The sequence below is a fragment of the Podarcis vaucheri genome (genome assembly GCF_965113315.1).
Source record: "Podarcis vaucheri genome assembly, chromosome: 2".
Taxonomy (NCBI): domain Eukaryota; kingdom Metazoa; phylum Chordata; class Lepidosauria; order Squamata; family Lacertidae; genus Podarcis; species Podarcis vaucheri.
The window spans coordinates 133,154,088-133,159,650 of record NC_138760.1 but is presented as its reverse complement, the minus strand read 5'-3'; the positions used below and the strand labels follow the sequence as shown (position 1 = coordinate 133,159,650).

The following is a 5,563-nucleotide window of genomic DNA, read 5'->3' as shown; positions in this document are numbered from 1 at the left end:
CCCTCCCCTCCCCCCTTGGCCCCTCCCTTCCTGCCTCCCTAGGAAGCGGAGCTCACTGACGGGGGGGGGAGGAATGAGTGGCCCCTCCCTCCCCGAAGACACCAATTCTCCTCCTTCCAAACCAGCTCCGTTTTCCTGATTCTCTCCTGAGTGATACGGAAGGGGGGGCATGTCTTCTTCACCTTGTTCTTCGCTACAATATATCCATTTATTTCCATCTGCCAAGCCCTTCCTCCAGGCGATGCCAGGTGACAGACTATGCAAACATGGACCATTGTCTTCTCAGGATGTGCTTATCTGCGCATATCTCCAGCTCTCTGCATATTCCCTCCTCCCTCCTCCATCCAGCTCTCTGCATATTCCCCCCTCCCTCCTCCATCCAGCTCTCTGCATATTCAACCCTCCCTCCTCCATATGTTAATCTGTGTAACCCAACCTCTCCTTAATGTATTCATGATGTAACTGGGATGTATTTTGCACTGTATTCTGGGATATGGAGGGAAATTTCAAAAGTTCATGTCACCCCTTTCTCTCTGTTCAATCTCGCCTTGAACCTGTTGCGCAATAAACTTGGATCTTCTGCAGTTTGCTCCTGCGTCCGGCTGAGCTCATTTTTCTTCCGCAGGGACCCACGGACTTAGTCTGATGAGCTGGGTGGCAGAGTAACCCCGCACCCAGATTTTTCCGTAACAGTTGGCTGCCCAACGTGGGGCTTGCGGTTCTCCCGAGCTGCTGACTGGGGCCCCCGAAATCTTCAGCCGGCTCCGGGCCATTTTGCCTGGGAAGATCCTTTTGGACCCCCAGCCATCTTCCGGGCAGTAATCGAAAGCCCTAGGAGTTCAGCCGGGGAGCAAAAGAGGGATCCAGCCGGCTTATTCATCGATCCCGGGATCATCATAGAAGACGCGTGAGTATAAGGAAAAAGGAAAATCCAGTGCACTGGTTGGAAGGGGGTGGAATCTCCTGGCAACTGAATTCTCTGCCCTCCTCTTTATCGCTCCTTCTTGCCTTTCTCTTGGTCCGGTTAGTGAGAGAGACCGTGGACCGCTGCTCAACCCGAAAGGGGGGTTCTGAGCTCTATCTCTTTCTCCTCTCAAACCCTCCAGTCAGCCGCACCAATTGAGAGTCCGAAAGTAAGACGGAGAGACCCGACTTGAAAGATAGCCGACTCTCCGCAACGGGCATCCCAGTTGAAAGCAAGGGGTTGGAGTTCTCTTTCCGAACTTCCCGAGCGTCCTTGCTAGGGGGCAGGAAGGGGTCTGGCTTTCTATCCCAATCCCAGCCGCACTGGTCGGTGCCACGTAACACGTGTATCGTGCGTGAGCCCGCTTCCAAAAGCAAGGGGGATTTTCAGTTCGAAATTCTATCCAGGGACCACCTGATCTGGCACCGAATGGCGCGGGCGTCCAGTAGGGCCCCTTTTCCTGAGATGTGACGATAGGTAGGAGGTTGCCAGGAAGGATAGTCCATGAGGAATTGGGCAGGACCTGCAGAGTGGAAAGAGACCCCAGGTTATAGGAAATAAGGAAATAAGGAAATAAGGAAATAAGGAAATAAGGAAATAAGGAAATAAGGAAATAGGAAAGGGAACGCAAGGAACCGGATAGCTAGAGCTCTCTAAAACCCACTAAGGAAGTTGCCAGGCAACTAGAAGCCCCTTCTCTTCTCTTCTTTACTATACGTCCCTGTACTAAGCATACCAAACCCCTAGACATACCAATCCTAATCAACCCCTCTCTTTCCCCCTTCTCTATCCCAGACACCCCCCCAAAAAAGGAAAAAGCAAAAAAAAGCAACAACAGCAACGCATGCATCTATAAAGGGGTACCCAGTCAACCAAGCGTTGTGAGCCCTACCAGTTTGATTAACTGGTGGTGTGTTTGAAGAGGCAAGGAGGCTCATAAAACCATGTGGGACCTTCCTACTATTTTCACTTAATGAAGCCAAAGGTAGTGGCCCAACTCCTTGCAATAACCAACTAAAGGATGAGAATATATATGTTTACATGTTGTCTGTTATGTGTGTTGTCTGTTAATACATATATGAGAATATGTATGTTTACATGTTGTCTGTTATGTGTGTTGTCTGTTCCTTCTGTCTCTGGCAGACTGCCTTTCTTAAGTGTGCATAGTTTAAACTGCAAGCTTGCTTCAAAATTTAAATCTAAGGAAGCCATGCTGGACCTTAGCAGTCCTAAATAAGAGAAAATGAGAATGAAGTGTGCAAATGTTTACCCCACCTCTTGCTTTGCCCCAACTTTTGAGATTGTGAGTCTACAGTCTTATTTTGGAAGGTGCTGATAACCTAATGTTTCTGCTGCAAAAGCCTAGTTGAGCCAACTGCTCTCTCAAGCTAAAATGCAGTGTATGTACTTCATTAAGCATATGCCTATGAAAGTATGGTGTTCCTTCTAAGAAAATTATGTGAGTCCAGTTTTAACTTTGATTTGGTTGGACAGAAGAGTTATTGTAAGGCTCCTGATATCAGTCTCTATAAGACGTCCTGGCCTCTTTTCTTAGAAAATGCCCCCCCTTGTTTCATTCTGTCTCTTTCAGTTTTTTTTCCTTCTCCTTCTTATTCTGTGCCAGGTAAATTTACTCCCGAGTAAGCTTCCTTTAAAGGAAACTGCAAGGGGGGGCATATATTAGGCTTACTATTCCTCTGCAAGTTCAGGAAAAATTGTCACTTTTGTATTCCTTTTAAATCAAATCTATGGCTGTTTTAACTATGCTTTATAAGAGATTCTCTCCCTATCTTGGGAAAAATGTTCACTTCAGTCTTTAAAGATAATTTATCTAGGAACTTTCATTCTTTAGTCTAAGGAAGTAAACTCTCACTCAAACTAGCTTCAAGATCTGCTAAAAGGGTTCTGTATAGAGTTGGGTACTTTTATTTTCCTCTCCCTTAGTACATGATAGGAGCATAGATGTTTCCTTTCCCAGCTGTAAATCTGTACTTAAATGTGTATGTGTATGTCTCTTTGGTAATACAAATCTTGCTGCGAAATCTTGCTGTGAACCCTATATTTTGCTGCGCCTCTCCCGCTGTCCCCCGAGTTTGTGGGGCTGGCGACGGGAAGGAGCAGGCTTCTCCCCCCGCCAGCCTTCTAACCAAGTCGGGGGACAGCGGGAATGGCGCGCTGCGCCTCTCCCGCTGTCCCCCGAGTTTGCAGGGCTGGCAACGGGAAGGAGCAGGCTTCTCCCCCCGCCAGCCTTCTAGACAAGTCGGGGGACAGTGGCAAAGGCGCGCTGCGCCCCTGCCGCTGTCTCCCGAGTTTGCGGGGCTGGCGACAGGGAGGAGCAGGCTCCCCCCGCCAGCCTTCTAACCAAGTCGGGGGACAGTGGGAAGGGCGCGCTGCGCCCCTGCCGCTGTCCCCCGAGTTTGTGGGGCTGGCGACGGGAAGGAGCAGGCTTCTCTCCCCGCCAGCCTTCTAACCAAGTCGGGGGACAGCGGGAAGGACGCGCTGCGCCTCTCCCGCTGTCCCCTGAGTTTGTGGGGCTGGCGACGGGAAGGAGCAGGCTTCTCCCCCCGCCAACCTTCTAGACAAGTCGGGGGACAGCGGGAATGGCGCGCTGCGCCTCTCCCGCTGTCCCCCGAGCGTGCGGGGCTGGCGGTGGGGCTCTCCTGAAGCCTGGAGAGTGAGAGGGGTCAGTGCGCACTGACCCCTCTCGCTCTCCAAGCTTCAGCGAAAGCCTGCATTCGCCCCATAGGACGCACACAGATTTCCCCTTCATTTTTGGAGGGGGAAAAGTGCGTCCTATAGTGCGAAAAATACGGTAATTATTTGCAGCTTCCCACGGAAAACTCAAGGACATCCCTTTTGCCTTTTGCCCCTTCCTTGTCTAACTGTGTTTTTAAGTCACCCCAAAAACCCTGCCCCTTACAGGATATCACTTCTACAGATGTGCAATGATGAAAAGCAGCAACAACCCCTCAACTCAGTCATCACAAGACCTGCAACGACAGACACCAGATATAGACTGATGGGGGAGTGGGGCTGACAAAGGGGGGAGGAGTTGAATTGCAAGGACATTTTTTTTTCCACTTGAACCTCAAGCCTCTGTGTACCAGGATTCAAAAGATACATACGTAAAAGGTCACAATTGTGTCAAGATACGCAACTGATATTTAATTAGTTTGTTTTGTATTATGTGTTATTATGTAAGAATGTTGAAATGTGTCTGACAGTGTGTTATTTCCACAAAGGGGGGGGGTTTTTTGTGTGTATCTGTTTTTATGTTTAATGCCTTATTGCTTACACACCAATGGAGAATTCTCATGCATTTTATACTTTCTAATAGCTCACACTATTGTGTAGTCCAATGTTTAGATAACCACATTTCATTGCCCCACCTGGCACTATGCCAACCTTCCCTACCCATTTTAAAAATTGTGCTAAAACTTGCTTTACCAAGGAGAAGATTCTAAGAAACATGAAGGTGGATATGCTTTGGTTTAGCAGGAAGGATCCCTTATAGACTTAAATTGACTTATTTGGACAACTGCCCTTGTTAAGAATGGTTTTCTTTTAACAGATTGGTTTGAAGAGTTGAGAACCCTGGGGCAAGATAAATTCAAATTGGACTCAGTTTGAATTGGGCAAGTGTATCCAGGCTGCAATTAGCTTTTTGGTCCTTTAAGTGCAAGTGAGCAACTTCCCATGAGTGCCAGACCACAGCCTATAATAAAATCCCATAGCTAAAGGCCAAGGCGAAGACCTCTCCCTCACGAGAGGTCCAAACCTGTGCCAGCTATGGTGAATGCCAGGCGACATGGTTAAATGAAAGCCCCGAGGGGATTCAACAGACAGGATGTGTTGCTGTAGCACTATGTCAGTGTGAGACCACAGAAGAGCTAGCTTGACACCTGAGAAATACACAAAAATGGCGAAGGACAAAACACCAACTGCATTTTTCAGTCATTAGTGGACCTTCCTGCTAGGTGTAAAGCATAGAACACTATTGAGTAAATGGTCTCTCCCAAAGTGTTAGAATGCCACAAGTAATTTAGCAACAAAATACAAGAGGTGTTCTTTATATAATACCCTATATGCAGCTACCTGCACTGCTATACTTGCAAATGACCGTAAGAGGCATGGCTTGCAAGTCCCTTTCAGGTTTGCATAAAGCCACACATCCCATTCACCGAGATTTAGGGTGCGGAGAAAAGATTTGCAAGTTCTTACAGAACTTTAATGCAAATCTATCTCCGAATGGGGGACTGATACGGAAGGGGGGGCATGTCTTCTTCACCTTGTTCTTCGCTACAATATATCCATTTATTTCCATCTGCCAAGCCCTTCCTCCAGGCGATGCCAGGTGACAGACTATGCAAACATGGACCATTGTCTTCTCAGGATGTGCTTATCTGCGCATATCTCCAGCTCTCTGCATATTCCCCCCTCCCTCCTCCATCCAGCTCTCTGCATATTCACCCCTCCCTCCTCCATATGTTAATCTGTGTAACCCAACCTCTTAATGTATTCATGATGTAACTGGGATGTATTTTGCACTGTATTCTGGGATATGGAGGGAAATTTCAAAAGTTCATGTCACCCCTTTCT

At 47.9% G+C, this 5,563-nt stretch overlaps 1 protein-coding gene across 1 annotated transcript in view; it reads right to left on the bottom strand.

The window, feature by feature from the left end:
* Window positions 1-5,563, bottom strand: part of LOC309526254 (uncharacterized protein) — a gene marked incomplete at its 3' end in the record, with an annotated part of 151,122 nt that overhangs the window by 52,545 nt on the left and 93,014 nt on the right. The window lies entirely within an intron of this gene.